A 21578-nucleotide genomic window follows, 5' to 3' on the forward strand; every position below is an offset into this window, starting at 1 on the left:
AGAAGGAAATAAATGAACTTATATAAATTCTTATTTTCTTTGAAGCAGTGTGTGTTAATGCAACGTCGTTACTGGCGTGTGTGTGTGTGTGTGTGTGTGTGTGTGTGTGTGTGTGTGTGTGTGTGTGTGTGTGTGTGTGTGTGTGTGTGTGTGTGTGTCCCATTTGGATTAAAACCACGTATAAGAAAGTGAGTCAAAGCGTCCTTAAACAACTGAGAGGTGCCAAGGAAAGAGAGAGAGAGAGAGAGAGAGAGAGAGAGAGAGAGAGAGAGAGAGAGAGAGAGAGAGAGAGAGAGAGAGAGAGATCACGATGATAAACACACTTACTCCTTGTAAGGCTAAATCACAAAGGGATTCGCCTTCCCTGCAATGCTAAACAACAGAGGGATTTGTTCGTTGCAAGACTCAGCAACAAAAGGATTTGAACAGTTCCCGTGAGAGATCTTGTCTACATCGCAATGATAATTTCTGAAGTGAAAACTGAAAATATAAAATTTAGGCCACTGGCCAAGCACTGGGGCCTATGAGGTCATTCAGAGCTGAAAATTATGTTGAAACGTTTGTCAAGAGAGGATGGAGGGTAAGATGGAAGGAAGAGAATATGAAAGGAGGTATAGTAAAAGGAATGAAAGGGTTGTAGCAGCTAGGGGCCTAAGGATGGGACGCTGTAAGGGACCTTAAGTAACGCCTACATTGCACCGAGTAGGGTGGGGGTACAACGCCCCAAAAAGGGGACAACGATAAATTCAGACAAATCTTGAGCCGGTCTGGGAATGAATTGCCGAATGACGAGATATTTGTATATTTAAAACGAACACACACTCGATGAAAGTGTGTGTTGGGAGAGGGGGCTGAAAGCAGGTCATTACGGAGAGGGGAAACAGGAGGAGGAGGAGAGAAAATGGAGCGATAAAAGCGTCAACTCCAGAGGCTAAAAAAAAACACCGTTGCTGCTTTTAGCCTCTGCTGCTACACTGCTGCTGCTGCTGCTGTTATCTGCAGCCGCTGATGGTGCTGTTTTTAGCTGCTGATTTACAGATCCTCCTGTATCAAGACGAGAAGGAGGAGGAGGAGGAGGAGGAGGAGGAGGAGGAGGAGGAGGAGGAGGAGGAGGAGGAGGGGGAGGAGGAGGGAGGAGGAGGAGGGAGGTGGAGGGAGGAGGAGGAGGAAGAAGGGGAGTAATCAAGTGAGGAAGACGAAAAGGTGGAGGTGAAAGAGGAGGAGGAAGAAGGAGGAGGACGAAGGGAGGAATCAAGTGAGGAAGACCAGAAGGTGGAGGCAGTGGAGGCTGAATAATAACCCTAAGAGAATGGGGGGGGGGTCCTATCACTCAACACCCGAATACCTAATCCCAAGGGGATGACCCTGTTGTTTTTGTTTATGATCAAGCCGGCTTTATGCCAGCACGGGCTCTTGCTCACAGAGCAGCTCGTAAGATCTGACCCGCTTTTGACATGCCGTGCGGGCGGAAAGGTGGTCACTGATTGGCTGCCGAAATTGGCGGCTAGACCTGTGTATGACATAGTTGAAGCTAGCAGCTTACAGGGAAGGGGGCGGACCCTGTAAGACCGAAGCTTACGGGGAGGGGAGAGGAGTCCCCGAAAGCTACAAGCTCACATTCAGGGGAACACTGTAAGCTCCAAGCTTCTCGGTCATATCCAGATTTAGCAGCCAATTTTGGCTGCCAATCACAGGGTGCCTTCAGATTCACGTGCTTAGAAGTTACCCGCGTCACTTGACATCAGGTCATGGTCGCATGCCCTATCGACCACCTGTGACCACATTCCTGACCTTCACACACACACACACACACATATATATATATATATATATATATATACTCGTATATAATTTTTTTGTTTCAAAGCTTCTCTTTTTTCCTACTCGCTTCCAATTTTCACGTCATTTTTCGTCTCTAAATTTTTATTTTTCCTTTTATTCAGCTTCGTGCCTGTAAATTCGCCTTACCCTCGTTGTCCTTCTCCTCCTCTCCAGTTTATCCTTTCCTGCCTCGCCCCTGCAGGGGGCACGACCGTTTCGAGATCTGTGAGGAGCTGCGCAGAGAAAAGCAACTGGTCTCTGACCTCTTGCAAGATCTGGTTCACTTTCCCAAGGTTGCCTGCGCTTTCTTTTGCAATGACAGACTTAATTTTCCTAATTAAATTCTTCAGAAGTATCCATGGTGACCTTGCCTACGCTTCTGTTACGACTGTGAAGAAGAATAATCCGAGAAGGAGAGAGAGAGAGAGAGAGAGGTATAGGCGCATCACCTGAGAAGTCAAATTCACGAGAGCTTCTCTTCGAAACCATAAGCCCTTTCGCGTCCTTTGAAACCTTTGGGCCTCCAGCTGATGCACCACAATCCAACGAGACCCAACACAATTCCAAAGTTATTCCGGCTCCAAATTCACCAGAGGAAGTTCTTAAGCGGGTGAGCTAACCTTTTCGATGGACGCCACCCCCCCCCACCTCTTATTCAGAATAACTTTTCCATTATTCTTTTGGAACGTTCTTTCCCCAACCCAGAGACTGATCAAGAAGAGTCCATTTTTTTCCTTCCTCTTTCGAGTTCCTCTTTCGAGTTTCCGGTTGACTTAATACAAGTAAGAATAATTAAAAAACGGGTTAAGGCAACAAAACGGAATGTATACTAGTATTTTTTCAAGTGTAATATACATTCGATGAATTACTGACGTCACACAAATCTCCGCGTTCTGACTTGCCTTGGTATGTGCTTCGGGACGGTATGTAGCCTCCTATGGTCGATCCTCTCTTACACTGCGATGTGAGTACACTAAGTGTGGCGAATACCCACACATACATGTTTTCCCAGTGGTAATGAGTGAAATATAAATCCATATTAGAGTGACTGCATGTATAGTATAGTATATATATATATGTATATAAACTGTATACATAAGATATATATATATATATATATATATATATATATATATATATATATAATATAATATATATATATATATATATATATATATATACATATATCTATATAATATACATTACATATACAGTACATAAAATATTCATTAGCTCCCCTAATGCCGTGTGACGCAGATGAACTTTATGTGAAATTATGCTACTCACATCTTCCTGTGCTTTATCTTCCACAATCCCTAATCCTCTCTCTCTCTCTCTCTCTCTCTCTCTCTCTCTCTCTCTCTCTCTCTCTCTCTCTATATATATATATATATATATATATATATATATATATATATATATATATATATATATTAGAGAGAGAGAGAACGCATATTTTCGACAATCAAGACCTCCTGGAGAAAACGTTAATACACGAGAGAGAGAGAGAGAGAGAGAGAGAGAGAGAGAGAGAGAGAGAGAGAGAGGACGCGATTCATTGTCTAAAACACAAAATCTCTCCGCAAATGAGGACATCTGGGAATTTTAATCTCGCTACTACGCTGTGCTCACCTAATGTTTCACTTTTGAACGCCCTCTCGTCAGACACAGCAAATACGCCTGAAATCCCACAGCATGAGATTACAGTTTCTATTTCGGGAGATTATAGTGTCTGCTGATGTACCCTTGGCTCCAGACTCAAAATCTGGAAGCGGTGTTGTTCCCACGTTGCAGTCGCTACTCTCTAGAAAATATATAATCATGTCTTTTCAGAGCCGTTTGCCAAACTCTCTTTCCTCCTATGCATATTATCTTCCAAATGCCCGTTATGTATTTGCGAAGGCGTCTACCAACCCCTCTTTCCTCCTACTGCAGGAAAATCAAGTCATTAGACGAGAGCGGTTCCTCAACAGACAAAAATAAGTTTGGTGCTTGTCAACAGAGAGCTACACTGGCAGGATGTCAGCTGTATAAAGACATGTACCAAATCATTTACCAAACAATTTGTTAATGGCATTCAGTCATCAGCAATCAACGCTGTTGTGATATTTGTGATACTACGCTTGTATATATTTATATTTATGCTCTAATGAACTTGTGCATACAAGCACAAATGCAAACATACACATATATACATATATATATATATATATATATATATATATATATATATATATATATATATATATATATATATATATATATATATATATATATATATAGTGTGCGTGTATGTGCGCGAGTATATACATCAACACACATTTCCAAAACTCATTTCAGTTCTCCAGACAAAAAAAAAAAAAAAAAAAATCGACGAAGAGCAGACTTAATTTTCCACAATCCCGAAAATAACCTCTGGAGCTAAAAAGGACTCATTCATTATCTGGCGCTGCTGGGTAAAACCAACTCGACAAAAAGCAATGTCCAACCTTATACCCTTCAATGCAGCAACGACAGTCTGCGGCTAAAATAATCACCACGTCTAAACCTACCGTAATTCAGGTAAGTCCACTCTTCCTTCCTCTCCACTGGTCCCTATGAAAATATGCAAAATGAAGGTAGTTTAGCCTGGAATTGCCGTTTCATTACTCTCTCATATTACCCTAATTTTTGACGGAATGGGTACAACAGTACTCTGTAAACATGGACATGCTGCGTTTAATTCTCCTTTTATTCAAGGGGGAAGGAAGAAGAAGAAAAATTAGAGTAATGTGGTATAAATGCCAACCATTTCATTGTCACAAAAGATTCTGTTTTAGCCCTCAGCATAGAACCTGGAGCCACCTCACTTTTACGCACTCCCAAAGTCTACGAGTATAATTAAGCGAAGAAATGGTTCAGTATGACAGAGGTGGTTAAACCTTCCCCATTTACAAACTCCTAGAACCTTCAGATGAAAGGCAGAATCGGCTTCAACTTTTCTTTGCAATGAAACAAAGTAGTAGTGAAGTATTACAACTGACTAAATTTTCCCCTTCTCTGCCGGTTCCAGTGTCACGGAATGGAGAGAGGAAGTTGCACAGTGTTAGTGTTAGACGTACCTAGAACTTCCCCTTTTATGCAGGTTAAATTCCTTCATTAAAATGTTATGTGATAAAATGTCTCATTATTGTCTACAACTTCCCATTTCATACCAGTCCCAATACTGCCCTAAAATGAAAAGCTGCAGTATCTGCAGAATTTTCGAAATTGAGATATGCCACCTACTGGGCTCGTGAAACACTAATACACAAGTTACTGCAGTTTCACAATGATTCTTCAATGCTTTCCATGAGTACTTAGGGGGTCCCATTTGCAGCATCTGCAAAATCAGTAGCAAGGCAAGGGAGTATCTACCATTTTTCTCAGTTTTGTATTTTTGCAGATACTGCAGTCTTCCATTTTAGGGCAGAATAGTGCTACATGGAAATGCAGAAGCGGTACAGCATTACACAATTGGCTAAAACTTCCTCTTTAATGCATCCCTGTACTGAAATATGGACGTGACAGGGCACTACTATTTTACATAATTGGCTAAAACTACCATTTATACAAGTTCGTGAAGTCCAATAATAAAGCGAGGAAGTGGCAGACGTGGATAGCTAGCACATTCCCTTCCACGGAAGTTCCCAAAGCACTGTGAATGAAATGAATGAACAGTATATATTATTAGTAATATTCTTACTTCTTCCTAATGAACACCACAATATTCTCTGGAAGCTTGAATTTCAAGTCAACGGCCACTTTGGTGGGCTTGTTCCATACGAACAGGTTTCATCTACTGAATAATAATGTTATTCCCGAAGCACTGTGAATGAAATGGATGAAAAGTACATTATTAATATTCTTACTTCTTCCTAATGAACACCGTAACATTCTTTGGAAGCTTGAATTTCAAGCCAACGGCCCCTTTGGTGTGCTTGTTCCATACGAACAGGTTTCATCTACTGAAAAATAAAGAAGTCAATGAAAGGATATAGCAATTAAAAGTGCTAAAGCACTGGTAGATCCTTCAAGCATCACAGAAGTGGCCGCGTTAACGAAGCACAGAATCCTCGAAAGTCTCGTAATACCACAGGGGGAAAAAAAAACGGCAAGCAGCCACAATACGACTGCAAAAGCACGGCGAGACCCGGCAAATCACGAGACCGCCAGCCAGCCAGCCAGCCAGCCACCCAGCCAGCAGCTGGCTCGTGAAAAACGGTAATGGCGATGTTGTTTGCTTCTGCGGAGGAAAAACCGCGGAGAGAAATGATACATCGCTTTCGGCTGGTCGTTTCCGACCAGTGTTTCGCGGAGGGAGAAAACTCGACTTGGGATTGCAGCTGGGTAATGAAGCCGCGTGATCGTGCTGGAAAAAAGAAGGGGGCATAATATGCAGGAAATGCCCGCGAGGGTTTTATATAAATTGACAATCGACAACGAAATCATAATGGGCATATAAACAAGTAGAAAAAAAATGCGCCGAAATCGAGTTTTATGTACAGCGTATAATGCCTGTATAAACTCTCAGCCACGGCCCATGAAACTCTCGGCCGCGGCCCATGAAACTCTCGGTCACGGCCCGGTGGTGGCCTGTGTCCGGCACGATCATGGCTAAATTTAACCTTAAATCAAATAAAAGCTACAGCGGCTAGAGGGCTGCAATTTGGTTTTTCTGTTGATCAGAGGGTGGATGATCAACATACCAACTTGCAGCCCTCTAGCCTCGGTAGTTTTCAAGATCTGAGGGCGGACAGAAAAAGTGCGGACGGACAGACATATTAGCCATCTCAATAGTTTTCTTTTACAGAAAACTAAAAAAGGAGATTAAACAAACGAAAAGAGAGAGAGAGAGAGAGAGAGAGAGAGAGAGAGAGAGAGAGAGAGAGAGAGAGAGAGAGAGAGAGAGAACTTTCCTTCCGGAAACCTGATAATCAACGACTGACAACGGCCACTGGAAACCATAAAAAATCAATCGTCAGAAACAAAAGCTAACTCTTGCGTTAATCTGTGCGTCTGTATAAAAAAAAATCTATGTATAAAATAAAATTCAAGGACGTGGTGGGGGGGAGACTGCGAGAAGGGGGAAATCAGGTAGGAAATATTTTACCATTCATAAATGGTATAATGGATATATTTTTTTTTTATTTGCATATTAGGATCAGCCAGATTTAGCAAGAATATTCTGAACCATTTATTTGACCATTTGAAAATAAAAGGATATATACCTCTATAAAAAAAAAGGGGGGGAATACTTCGTTTCATGTTTACGTGCGTACACATCGTTCTTATTTACTTTGTTATTTCCTTCTAAGTTATTATTATTATTATTATTATTATTATTATTCAGAAGATGAACTTTACCATAATTATTTCCGTATCTAAGTTATTATTATTATTATTATTATTATTATTATTATTATTATTATTATTCAGAAGATGAACCCTATTCGTATGGAACAAGCCCACCATAGGGCCCACTGACTTGAAATTCAAGCTTCCAAAAAATTATTATTAAATTATTATTATTATTGTTATTATTATTAAAGAAATAACAGTATGGAACAATGGGAGATGACTTGAAAATCAAGCTTCAGCGTTATTAGAAAAATAGATAGGTAATTAACAGAAAAATAATTAGAAAATATATATTAACAAATAAATATATATTAACACGTTCGATGTACAGCAGGCGTTCGGTCGGTGAAGGTAAGCAACGGTGGGTGTAGTCTGTACCTGGATAGGTGACCACCAAGATAAGATAGGCGCTTTTGACATATAAGCATCTTGTGCATCCATGTGGAAGGGTACAGGCTAGCAACCCCACTCCATAAATGCATCTTTCATACCGGAAGGGTACCACTTTATCACAAAAAGTGAGGGGAAAAGGCGCGTTATTTACAAATAATAATAATAATAATAATAATAATAATAATAATAATAATAATAATAATAATAATAATAATTCAGTTCTGGGTGTTTAATTGAAGTGTCGACCTCAAAAGTCATGCTTAATGATAATAGGTCTGTAACAGAGAAAAAATGAATGATTCCACACAGCAACCAGGTCACTAACAAACATATCTCCTTATTTATTTATTTTTACTGGACACCCACTCTTTATCCTCGTCTACTTGAATTATTTACACCTTTGCTGGATTTCCCTCGAGTCTTTATCCTGTTATTCTGAATTACCATCTTTGTGAATTTCCCCTTTTCATTTTTTATTTTCTTTATCCTCGTCGGAGGCTCTTCTCTGCTTATTTGATTCTCGTCCATTTGAATTATTCATCTTTATTTAGTTTCCTTCTCTTCTCTAATCCTCGTCTGTTTAAATGAATTACCTTTATCGAAGTTCCCCCTCCTGTTTTATTCTCGTCTATCTGAATGCTTTTAAATGGGGGAGAAGTGGGGGGGGCGCGTCTCCCTCGAACCTTTTATCCTCCTCTATTTGAATTATTCTTCTTTGGCAGGCCATCCCCTCCTCTTTTTGAATTGAACTGAATTGAATATAGAGTTTAGGCCAAAGGCCAAGCACTGGGACATGTGAGGTCATTCAGCGCTGAAACGGAAATTGGCAGTAAAAAGGTCTGAAAGGTGTAACAGGAAGAAAACCTCAGAGCAGTTGCACTGTGAATCAACAGTTAGGAGAGGGTGGAAAGATAAGAGAATATGATAGGAGGGAAAGTAAACGGAACGATAGGGGTTTCAGCTAGCGGCCGAGTAATGCCTACAGTGCACCCAAGAGCTAAGCCTGAAGGGTGATTTTAAGAGCTCTTGGACAAGAGTCAAAGCGAGGCATTGCCAGGAGCTTATGCGTGACATGGTGGTACAGCAACGACCGATAAGCCAGAAGGCTCCATCATATCGTGTTCTGGCAACCTACTGGTCGATAGTGTGTAGGTCTTCATGTAAAATATAATGCCCATTGGGGAACCTTTTTTTTTAGTTTCAATCATAAATCCTATTGAACACAGGTGTTTTGTTAATTCATGAGGTTGCTGATTACAATTTATACACTAAATCTAATTCATTCTTGACCGTTAACTTGCCAGGGCACGAAAATGAAACCTTTCAATGCTTGAAGGTCGTGGCCTTAGTAGTAGGCGAGAGCAAGACAAAAATTTCACTCACCACATTTTGTCCTTAATACCAAATGCATAGGACTGTAGTTGGTGAAGAATTAACTGATTGACTTATTTACATCTAAACACTAAACGTCTCGACTCCATTGATCACAGACGTTAGAAATTACATCATATTTTCTACAGCATCGCAAAGTATTCATTCAGTTCACCTACGCTTGTAAATGCTTCCGTCCATCACATCAGTAAATTTGTTTATGAAAGCTGACAGAAAACGAAAGTAGTTTTGTGCAAATTTTTACACAGTCGTTTCAGCAGAATCGCCTGTCATATCACTAAAACGGAAGGCCTAAATTTCCATTTAGATATCATGCTCCTGCCGGTACAGCTACTTGCATATCGTTATATCTGTTCCAAAAGCAATCCAGAACAGTGCTGAGACGAATTTACAAATTGGATAAGTGTCATAGAAAAGAATACCCTTGGCAACTTCCCAACAAATACAGATGGAGATATTTAAGAAAGCAAACAAAGCCTGAAACATTAATCTCTCTAGCTGACAAGGTTAAAGTGCATCCAACATCAATCAGAAGGGGCTGAGGCTTCGTCGTAGGAAATATTAGTGTCAATGATCGTTCTCGGAAATAACAATGTATTAACGACGATATGAAATACTAAATAATAAAACAGGCCCCTTTTAATATCGTACGCATTTCAACCTGTCGAAAGCAAGATACTCGGTAAATTGAGAGGGGGGTATACTATGATGCAAATATTATCATTTTAGTTTTCTGTAAATGAAAATGACTGTGCCGGCTTTAACTGTCCGTCCGCACTTTTTTCTATCCGCACTTTTTCTGTCCACCCTTAGATCTTAAAAACTACAGAGGCTAGAAGACTGCAAATTGGTATGTTGATCAATCACCCTCCAATCATCAATCACAACAAATTGCAGCCCTCTAGCCTCAGCAGTCCTTATTTTATTTAAGGTTAAAGTTAGCCGTAATCGTGCTTCTGGCAGCGATATAGAATAGGCCACCACCAGGCCGAGGTTAATGTTTCATGGGCCACGGCACATACAGCATTATACCAAGACCACAGAAAGATAGATCTATTTTCGGCGGCTTTGATTATACGCTGTAGCGGCTGTACAGAAAACTCGATTGCACCGTAGAAGCCTCGGCGCATTTTTTACTTGTTTTAGTCTGATAAACGCTGTCCGAGTCAAACTCTTCCTGTCACTATGGTGTTTGGGGAATGGAACACATATCGTATGCAAAACTTGTTTTTCACTTTCTATGAATAATGCAATGTTACGGTCTCCTAACACCATTAAAACCCGAATTCACGAAAACAACTAAGCGGAATTCGTGCTCCTAATTTCACCGATATTGTTAGCCTATGAAAGGGATGCATAGTTAAATAAAGTGGCACTTTTATATCGTGATTTTTGTTTGCTGCAGAAGAAACAAAATTGTGTCGATGGTCATTAACGACCCAGTTAAAAGTAAAGATATGGAAGGAATGGAATATAGAGATTAGACCAAAGACCAAGCACTGGGACTTATGAGGTCATTGAGCGCTGGAAAGCAAATTGAGAGTAGAAAGATCGTAAAGGTGTAACAGGAGGAAAATTTCGCAGTTACACTATAAGTTGTTAGGAGAGAGTGGATAGCAAATGGAAGAAAGGTAATATGAACGGAGGTGCAGTAAAAGGAGGAAAGAAAGGGGTTGCAGCTAGGGGCCTCCTAAGGAAGGAACGCTGCAAAGAACCTTTAGCAATGAATATTCTGGAAAAAACCAAAATCGGAAAAGAAAACGTATCGGCAAAATTTTCTATTTCACATAAACTACTGAACTGCTTTGAATTACACGTCACTTTCGCAATACCCCTGGCATTGGCCATAATGGGAAAAACTAGAGAATGAGAAAAGTGAAACTCCAAAGGGCTCTACAAACAGAAAAAAAAAGTTTGGGGGGGGTGGGGTGGGGGGACGCAACTGTCAGACGAAAGAACTCGACAATCCGGAGTATAATTGTAACCGGATAAAAGAACATTAGGAAATTTGCCCGGAACTGTACAATCCAGTGACAAGCAGGGAGAGGGAGAGAGAGATAAACTTGAAGGGCTGAGAGAGAGAGAGAGAGAGAGAGAGAGAGAGAGAGAGAGAGAGAGAGAGAGAGAGAGAGAGAAGATAAATAAACTTGAAGGGCAGCAAAACTGAAAAGAGAGAGAGAGAGAGAGAGAGAGTAGAGAGAGAGAGAGAGAGAGAGAGAGAGAGAGAGAGAGAGAGAGAGAATCACAACTTGGGAAAGGAAAATCAGGGAGCAAAGCCTCTTATGTATCTTAATGAAAAGGGAACGCTGGTGTTTTTCTCTCCATACTGGGATAATCGCAAGTAGTCTTCACGTTTCATTGTTCTTTCACCATTATCATCATTACCAACATATTATACCACAACATATCAAATAAACATTTTCCACAAGTTATGGAAGACTTGTCTCATGACTTTTTCAGTTGATATTTTTGGGGGGCTTTCAGAGACGATCTGCCATAAATAAAAAAAATAAATAAATAGATAAATCCGTTAAATCTTCAAGAGGTCGGCCATAGACAAAACGCAAATCCGTCAAATTTTACTTTGGGAACAATAAACTCAAGAGGTTCATTTCCTATATACCAATGAATAGTGCTTTCAGAGACGATCTGCCATAAATAAAAAAACAAAAATCCGTTAAATCCTGAAGAGGTCAGCCATAGACAAAACACAAATAGGTCAAATTTTACTTTGGGAACAATAATCTCAAGATCATTTTCTATATAAAAATAAATAATGACTTACAATCAGCTATAAATTAAAAACAAACCCACAAACTGTCGGTAGGTCCCCACACCACGATAAACAGATTTCAAATGAATTGAATATAGAATTCAAGCCACAGGCCAAGCACTGGGACCAATGAGGTCATTCAGCGCTGAAACGGAAATTAACAGTAAAAGGTTTGAGAGGTGTAACAGGAGGAAAACCTCAAAGCAGTTGCACTATGATTCAATTGTTAGGAGAGGGTGGAAAGTAAGATGGAAGAAAGAGAATATGAAAGGAGGTACAGTAAGAGGAACGAAAGGGGTTGCTGCAACTGGGGGTCGAAGGCACGCTGCTAAGACTCTTAAGTAATGCCTACAGTGCACCGCATAAGATGCACTGACGGAACTAACCCCCCTCCGGGGAAGGGAAACTTCAAAACAAGTCACTTGCGTTCCACGGATCTAACGAGCCACAGGTCAACGAGTCAAGAGTAGTATAACGATAGCTGAGATGTGCATTAATCAGGAGTAACCAAAACTAGGCGCATTAACTCAGTCAAAAAAAAAAATTAAATAAAATAAAATTCCAACTGAATGGGAAGCAGCTAAATCAGGCAACAATTCAAGTAAAAATAGTAGTAATAATAATAATAAGAATAAGAAAAAGTAACAACTATCTACAAATTTCGATAAACTAACCAACAACAAAAATATGAAAAATGCAAAGGGTTAATAATAATAATAATAATAATAATAATAATAATAAACCATAAACCACATAGCAAGCGAATGTCCGGCACATCCACAAAACCAGTACAAAAAGAGGCATGATTCAGTAGCAAAAGCCCTCCACTGGAGCCTGTGCAAGAAACACCAGCTAGCCTGCAGCAATAAGTGGTACGAACACCAACCTGAGGGAGTGATAGAAAACGATCAGGCAGAGATCCTCTGGGACTATGGTATCAGAACAGACTGGGTGATACGTGCCAAAAGACCAGACGTGACGTTGATTGACAAAATCAAGAAGAAATTATCACTCACTGATGTCGCAATACCATGGGACACCAGAGTAGATGAGAGAGAAGGAGAAAAATTGATAAGTATCAAGACCTGAAAATCAAAATGAGAAGGATATGGGATACACCAGTAGAAATTGTACCCATAATCATAGGAACATTAGGCACCATCCCAAGATCCCTGAGAAGGAATCTGGAAAAACTAGATGCCGAAGTAGCTCCAGGACTCATGCAGAAGAGTGTGCTACTAGAAACAGCGCACATAGTGAGAAAAGTGATGGACTCCTAAGGAGGCAGGATGCAACCCGGAACCCCACACTTTAAAAACCACCCAGTCGAATAGGATGCCTGTGAGAGGGCCCCCTCCCCACCCAAAAAAAAAAATTAATAATAATAATAGTAAACGGCCTACAAGTCTTTCCTTCCCCATTCTGAACGTTAAGAGTTCCTTACCCATCACAGTTAACTCTCACGTCCCACCTCAGGTTTCCACTCACCTGAAACAGAAGAAAATTTATTGATTGATGGAAGAGAAATGGTGTAGAAAAACAAGTAGTTACAAACTGTATTTGGTTAAATACTTGACCTTTTTTCATTAATATGACTAATACTTCTTAGTAATGGGACTTGTGGTATCTCATTTCAAAGAATGTATCATCTTCTTAGTAAAAGAATATAAAAGATCTGAAATTTGTAACAGAGACATGAAATATAATCTGAAAATCTAATTAAATTTCGGCAGATCAAGCTAAGAATACCATTTTCTTAGTCTGCATTACTGCACGATACATGCATACACACATACGTACATATATAACTGAATCTCGAAAATCTGGAACGTGATGAATATATAAATAAAGACAAAATCCACTTACTGCACACACACACACACACACACACACACACACACACACATATATATATATATATATATATATATATATATATATATATATATATTATATATATATATTAAGAAATAACAAAAGTAAGTGCGTGATTTTGTTGATCAGCTGAAGCCACTGGGAAAGTTCAAAATGAAACGACAGAGTGCCAAGCACTTACTTTCTGATTGCACAAACAAAAATGACATGAATATGCATATACATCTGAATGCAGAAATTAGACAAGCCAATGAGCGTGTACGTAAAAATAACAAACCCAGAACTGAGGAATACAATGGAACAGTCTTTGTCTTAAAAACACACACATACACACACACACACATATATATATATATATATATATATATATATATATATATATATACATATATATATATATATATATATATATATATATATATATATATATATATATATATATATATATGTGTGTGTGTGTGTATAATGTACACAGTCACCATCCGAAGCACTGCAAGTAAATGAACCTATTGAAGAGCAATGAGTCAAAAGCGGCGCACAAATATGCAAATCAATAATTAAAACTAACCATTTAGGGCGTTGGGATAAATCTTGTTCCCTCCGTAAAGAAACATGCCAAATAACAAAGAAATTTGAATTTTTCCTAAAATATGGACCGACGCTTTCATATACTGAGTAATCCGCGCTTACCTAGCTTCGGCTGTTATCGAACCGCCTCTGAAAAACAAATAAATGCGCCGAAGTTTCTTCGGCGCAGTCGAGTTTTCTGTACAGCCGCTACAGCGTATGATCAAGGCTAGCGAAAATAGATCTACCTTTCGGAGGTCTCGGTATAATGCTGTATGAGCCGCGGCCCATGAAACTTTAACCAAGGTCCGGTGGTGGCCTGTCCTATATCGTTGCCAGATGCACGGTTATGGGTAATTTAAACTTAAATAAAATAAAAACTACTGAGGCTACAGGGTTGCAATTTGGTACGTTTGATGATTGGAGGGTGGATGATCAACATACCAATTTGTAGCCCTCTAGCCTCAATAGTTTTTAAGATCTGAGGGCGGACAGAAAAAGTGCATGAATAAAGTGCGGACGGACAGACAAAGCCGGCACAATAGCGTTCTTTTACGGAAAACTAAAATCCGTACGCAGCGAAAAATAAGCAAAAATACACACAGAGGGGAAAAGTGAAAGCAGCCCAACAACATTCTCCCAGCGACATCACACCGTTTCCCAAGCACATTTTCACACCTAGCAAACCCTGCCAAGGAGATGGATTCAAGTCTTACGAGAGAGAGAGAGAGAGAGAGAGAGAGAGAGAGAGAGAGAGAGAGAGAGAGAGAGAGAGAGAGAGAGAGCCTTGGAAGTATTCTGGACTTTATATCCTGCGCCAATTAGGCTCCTTTCGGCCTCCCGTTAGTATCTTGAATTCAGGACCACTCTGAGTATAATTAGTGCCCGGGGCTTTTTCCCAGCCTTTCAAAAACAGCCTCTCCGTTATTCTCAAGCTGTCTCTCTCACGCCCTCTGCCTTCTGACAGACGCGCTGGTGCTGTCTTCAATCATTCCTGTTCGTTTCGGTGGAACGGAAGTGGATTATTATTATTATTATTATTGTTATTATTATTAAAATATTCTAACCATAACACTGAGCTGATTATCAGCTGGCCCGAAGGATTAGAACGATAGTTTCTTCAATAATTTCCCGCCATTTCGGCGAAACATAAGTGGATTATTATTATTATTATTATTATTATTATTATTATTATTATTATTATTATCAAAATATTTTAACCACACCACATTAGAATAAAATGGAATAACAGGTCTAGGCCACAGTCTAAGCACTGGGACCAAATAGGTCTTTTGGTGTGGTGGTGAATAAATGAATAAAAATGAATTAAAAAAAAATAATGATAAAAGATTTAAAAATTCATAGTTGTTTGACAGTGTCACACACACACACACACACACACAATATTACGGAAGGGTATTACGTCACTATGGTGTACTCCTTACATACGTAAAGCTATCTGAAATTGTGGGCGATGCAAATGGAAAGTTTATGCTAATGGAACCTTGACAGTGAATTTGCAGTAATTAATGGAACCTTCTTTGCCTTACTACTGATTTTGCAGATACTGCAAATGGGACCCCCTAAATAAACCATTGAAGAATCATTCTGAAACTGCAGTAACTTGTGTATTAGTGTTTCACGAGCCCAATAGGTGGCATTTCTCAATTTCGAAAATTTTGCAGATACTGCAGTTTTCCCTTGCCTTACTACTGACTTCGCAGATACTGCAGTTGGGACCCCCTAAATACAGCATTGAAGAATCATTCTGAAACTGCAGTAATTGAGTGACCCCTAAATACGTGGAAATCACTGAAGAATCATTCTGAAACTGCAGTAACTTGTATAGTATTAGTGTTTCACGAGCCCAATAGGTGGCACATCTCAACTTCGAAAATTTTGCAGATACTGCAGTTTCCCATTTCAGGGCAGACTTGGATGAGAACCAGAGACGGGAGGACGAGAAGAAGGAGATTTTTAAAAGGACAAAGCACAGGAACTACGTGAGTGACAGAATTTCACAGCGAGGACCTTTTGCGATGATGATGATGATGATGATGATGATGATGATCCTTCATGGAGCAAAGACACACACCACTTACAGTTCGGAAATGAGAAGTTTCATCTCAACAAAAACGGCTTTTTCAAGTTAACGGCAACTTTAACCAACTCCAGAAGGATAAGAATAAAAAAATAAGTATAAGGAAATCCTATAAAATAAGACAGGAGATAGGAGGACGTTGACAAATCCACCTTATCATCTGGACGTCTTCAAAATAAAGGATAATGCGAGGCAGAGTCTAGAAAAGTGGGGAAAAAAAAATAGCCTACAACGATATTCACGCGGTAGGATAAAAGCATATTTTTAAATGAAAGCGCATATTTAATATGCCGCGATACCCATCTTAATAACCTCATGGAACAAAAGAATATTGATCCTCAAACCTGAAAGCGATCATTGCTAAAATATTCATTCGATTTCAACTTTGGTGAAAGCCTTTGTCCAATTTTAATTAATACCTGGCTGAGAGAGAGAGAGAGAGAGAGAGAGAGAGAGAGATAATTCCCCCCTCACTCAGCAAAGTAAAGGATAACCTTTAGAACCCTACCATTTTAATTACCATCAGGTGGTAAAAATAAAGTAATTCTTACATTTTATTTGGCTTCCCGCCCCCGCCCCCAACCCCGGGGCTTTTGCTACGAGATGGCGACAGAGAGAAAGACATATGCGTTTTTAATTATACTTGAGTATTAATTTCCATCCTTTACAGGTTCAAAGCCGACAATCCTTGTGAAAATTAAATATTAACAAGGCTGGTACAGTGGTTAGTGTCGTGACATGCCACTCAGATGCCGCTGGGGGTTCGCGTCTCGCCCAGGACGATGAAAAATCGCTGTGTCTGTCTCATGATCAGTTACTGCTGCAGTGTGGGGTCTGCGATGGGAGGCTGAAACCAACATTCTTTGCAAACTTGAATTTCAAGTCAATGGCCCCTTTGGTGTGCTTGTTCCGTGTGAATAGGTTTCAACTACCGAAATAATAATAATAATAATATAATAATAATAATAATAATAATAATAACAATAATAATAATAATAATAATAATAATAATGATTCTTTGGAAGTTTGAATTTCAAGTCAATGGCCCCTTTGGTGTGCTTGTTCTATGTGAATAATAATAATAATAATAATAATAATAATAATAATAATAATAATAATAATATAGTGTCTGCCTACATACACGCGTACGGAGGCACCAGTCCACAAATACATATACACAAAAATACTCCTATGGATATTGGCAAAGACGTCCCTTTTAAAATCCTAAATCGACTGACTGATCGGAAGTCCCTAAACCACAAAACGTCATAGAAGGGACTTTTCAAACAGAAAACGAGGCTTTTCAAACCAGAAAGCTGCAATAAAAACTTCCAGCACTGTCAAAGTTGCATGGCTATGAAGAGCAATGGGTTGTTCATCCCCACCGGCCACTACAATAAACATCGCGTTGTCTACACGAAATTCGGATTGCATGGTTTGGTCTCTAACCAAAACCGTCCTGACGATCAATGTACAGCTCGTTTCTCTCTTACCAAATATCCCCTTACAAACCACTGTCGTAGTGTAATGAGGCCATTAACAAATTATTCTTGCAGTTTTAAAACGTTATTTACATACAAATTGCCTTTTATAGATATTAAACTCGGAAAATGACATATTATAAATGCGCATACGCCAGTCATTCAGCAAAATTATTGACGATAATACGGGTGTGCCTGTAAAATGCTAAAATTCCCATGGAGGACGAAAGCCCAAAGTCGGAAAACTTAATATCGGAAAAATTTCAATCAAAAAGACTGTGAGAGTTCAAATAAAGGATCATGGAATTTCACGCTTCAGATTTTATTGTCGCTTGAGAAGTAACAGAAAGTCCCTGATAATGTAATTGGAAAAATACGATGGACAAATTAATGGAAAGATAGCAAACAATGGAGTCATATTTCAAGCTACCTCATCAGAACTTAAACAGGAGGTGTCTTCGGCGCAGTCGACTTTCCTGTACAGCAGCTACAGCGTATAAACAAGGCCACCGAAAACAGATCTTTCGGTGGTCTCGGTATAATGCTGTATGAGCCGCGGCCCACGAAACTTTAACCACGGACCGGTAGTGGCCTATATTATATCGTTGCCAGAAGCATGATATATTATGGGTAACTTCAACCTTAAATAAAAAAAAAACTACTGAGGCTAGAAGGCTGCAATTTGGTATGTTTGATGACTGGAAGGTGGATGATCAACATACCAACTTGCAGCCCTCTAGCCTCAGTACTTTTTAAGATCTGAGGGCGGACAGAAAAAGTGCGGACGGACAGACAAAGCCACCTCAATAGTTTTCTTTTACAGAAACTAAAAATGAGAGAATCCAGGGACAGGAGAAAGCTGCAAACACCTTTTTGTCATGCCTACAGTGCACCGTGAGAAGTGTACCCCCCGTAAGGGGGCTTGAATTCAGCATCACTCGGGGCAAATGAAGGAAGAATGTCACCATATGAGACGGGATATTAAATCCTGAGAGTTCTTTCAAGATTTCGGCTGAATGTACCTCGTCGTTTACAAGCATATATGACAGGGCTCTTCCCTGAGTAATTGTGTTTGCCAGGAAAATACTGGTTAGGAATTACGGCTCTAGAGCCTGCGCTGCGTATTCTTAAATAAGTGTGTGCGTGTATATATACATTCATAAAACATGCAATCTCTTCGCAATAATTAATTTCTGTGATAAAAAGAAAATATAGTAGGGGTTACCTTCAACCTCTATTATTATTATTATTATTATTATTATTATTATTATTATTATTATTATTATTTCAGTAGATGAAACCTATTCGCATGGAACAATCACACCAAAGGGGCCACTGACTTGAAATTCAAGCTTCCAGAGAATATTATTATTATTATTATTATTATTATTATTATTATTATTATTATTATTATTATTATTTCAGTAGATGAAACCTATTCACATGGAACAATCAACAAAGCACTGACTTAAAATTCAAAGAGAATATTAGGGCATGGAACAAGTGCATCAAAGGGACCACTGACTTAAAATTCAACCTTCCAAAGAATGTTGGTTTCGACCTCCCGCCGCAGCAGACCCCACACTGCAGCAGTAACTGATCATGATACAGAGCCAGTGATTTTCCATCGCCCTGGGGGAGACGCGAACCTCCCGCGACATCTGAGTGGCACGCCACGACTCTAACCACTATAACAGCGTACCAGCGAAATGACAAAAACGCCAAAATAAAAACAGATGTCAATTTCATATTTTTGTTTGTAAACAATATCATGATCATCAAGCAAAAAAAAAAAAAAAAAAAAAAAAACATCCAAAACTGAACGACGAAAGACATACCGGAGAGAGATTCACTTTAAGCATAAAACGACAAAATAATCTCACAAACAGCTACAACTAAAGTCCCTTAACTCTGTACACTTGAAGTGGACTCGGTGCTTTTCAAGGGCGTCTTAGAGTCGACAAACTCGCACGAATAAAAGAGACTTCGGATCTTAAAGTGGGAGCTTCCAAGGTCTTTAAAAACAGCCAACCTTTTTAAATAAATCTACTTAAGTATATTAAGGCCTGCAGTCGCACGACATCCGCAATGTGCAGAGAATAAAAAAAAAATCCAGCCCCATTCTATTTTATTATGCTCAAGCTAGGTCACAACAAAAGCAATTGCTGCAACTGTTTCAGTCTATTTTCAGAGAGGAAACATCCAGGTGACAATAAACAAAAAGATCCAACCTCATTCTCCTCTCTGTTCTATCTAGTAGGTCTCTCAGGCGCCAAAGACTAAAATTAAGACATTGTTTATTTGTCACATATTCATTTGCTTCAATTTTCCTGCTTAAACGCGCCCTGGTAAACGTCCAAAGTTTGTCTAATATCTAAATTAATCCATAAAGGTGGAAAGAGAGAGAGAGAGAGAGAGAGAGAGAGAGAGAGAGAGAGAGAGAGAGAGAGAGAGGATGGAGATTGACAGAGAGAGAGGATGGAGGATTGACAGCGAGAGAGAAAGGAGGACTGACAGCGAGAGAGAGAGAAAGGAGGATTGACAGAGAGAGAGAGAGAGAGAGAGAGAGAGAGAGAGAGAGAGAGAGAGAGAGAGAGAATTGTTTTTGTGTCACATATTCATTTACTTCAATTTTCCTGCTTAAACGAGCCCTGGTAAACGTCAAAAGTTTGTCAAATATCTAAATTAATCCAGAGAGAGAGAGAGAGAGAGAGAGAGAGAGAGAGAGAGAGAGAGAGAGAGAGAGAGAGAGTAAACGATCCTCTTCTAACCAAGCAAACCCAACACGGAGGAACTATAAGCCCAGTCGGAATAAAAACCCCGAAAGCACAGGCATTCCGGATCCTAATTTAGATTCCAGAAACGTTAAAATTCCAGTGTGACTCGACGGAGAGTTGTCAGGAACTGGCGTTCCAGATTCTTGAGTGTCCTACATCTGTGACCCCTGGTATTCCCGAATTCAACACTTTCAAGATTTAACTTTGTTTAGCGAAGAGCACCTGAGGAGGAGGAGGAGGAGGAGGAGGAGGAGGAGGAGGAGGAGGAGGAGGAGGAGGAGGAGGAGGAGGAGGAGGGGAGGGAGCTGGTAAGGAGCGGTAGGAGGACCATAATCCTAAATAATTCTCTCTAGTTTTTCTTTAATATTTTTCATCCTACATAAACATGCGCACATACACATTTATTCACATAACTGTACATACATACAAAATTATAACAATTGGAACCTTTTTTTTTTCTTATTAAAGCATATCTCTTAACGACGGTTGGCTCCATAGAAAACAAGACTGTTCGGTACCCCGTCATCCACAGGCAGAGAACTTCAACAATAACCAGTTCACACACACACACACACACACACACAGGAGGCTCTGTGATATCGATAAAACTTTTCGCCACAATAAGCCCGTCCCGGGAGCCCCGCCCCCGCCCCCCCCCCAACAAAAAATGAAATTTACCTTACAATCAAAACAAATTCCGACCGCTTGCCAAAACCTGTGCGAAGAACGTGGCTCTGATTAAACACGAAACCAAAGACAAACAGCGAGAAGTAAAGTAGGAGCAGTGGGAGCGAGCGCCACATTCATTCGCGGGATTCGGGGACAAGAAATGCAATTATGAAACTGCGGTTGGTGACGACAAGTCTCGCAATAAATGAATTACGGTCAATGCCTGCGAGTTACACCAAAAGCACCATTAATTCACTTTTATAAATCGCGTCGTCTCTGCTCCTGATGCTGTTAATCAAACACACAGGGCGAACTCTGGCGTCGGGAGGGGAATTCAGTGAGGAGAACAC

The sequence above is a fragment of the Macrobrachium rosenbergii genome, chromosome 37, assembly GCF_040412425.1.
Source record: "Macrobrachium rosenbergii isolate ZJJX-2024 chromosome 37, ASM4041242v1, whole genome shotgun sequence".
Lineage (NCBI taxonomy): Eukaryota > Metazoa > Arthropoda > Malacostraca > Decapoda > Palaemonidae > Macrobrachium > Macrobrachium rosenbergii.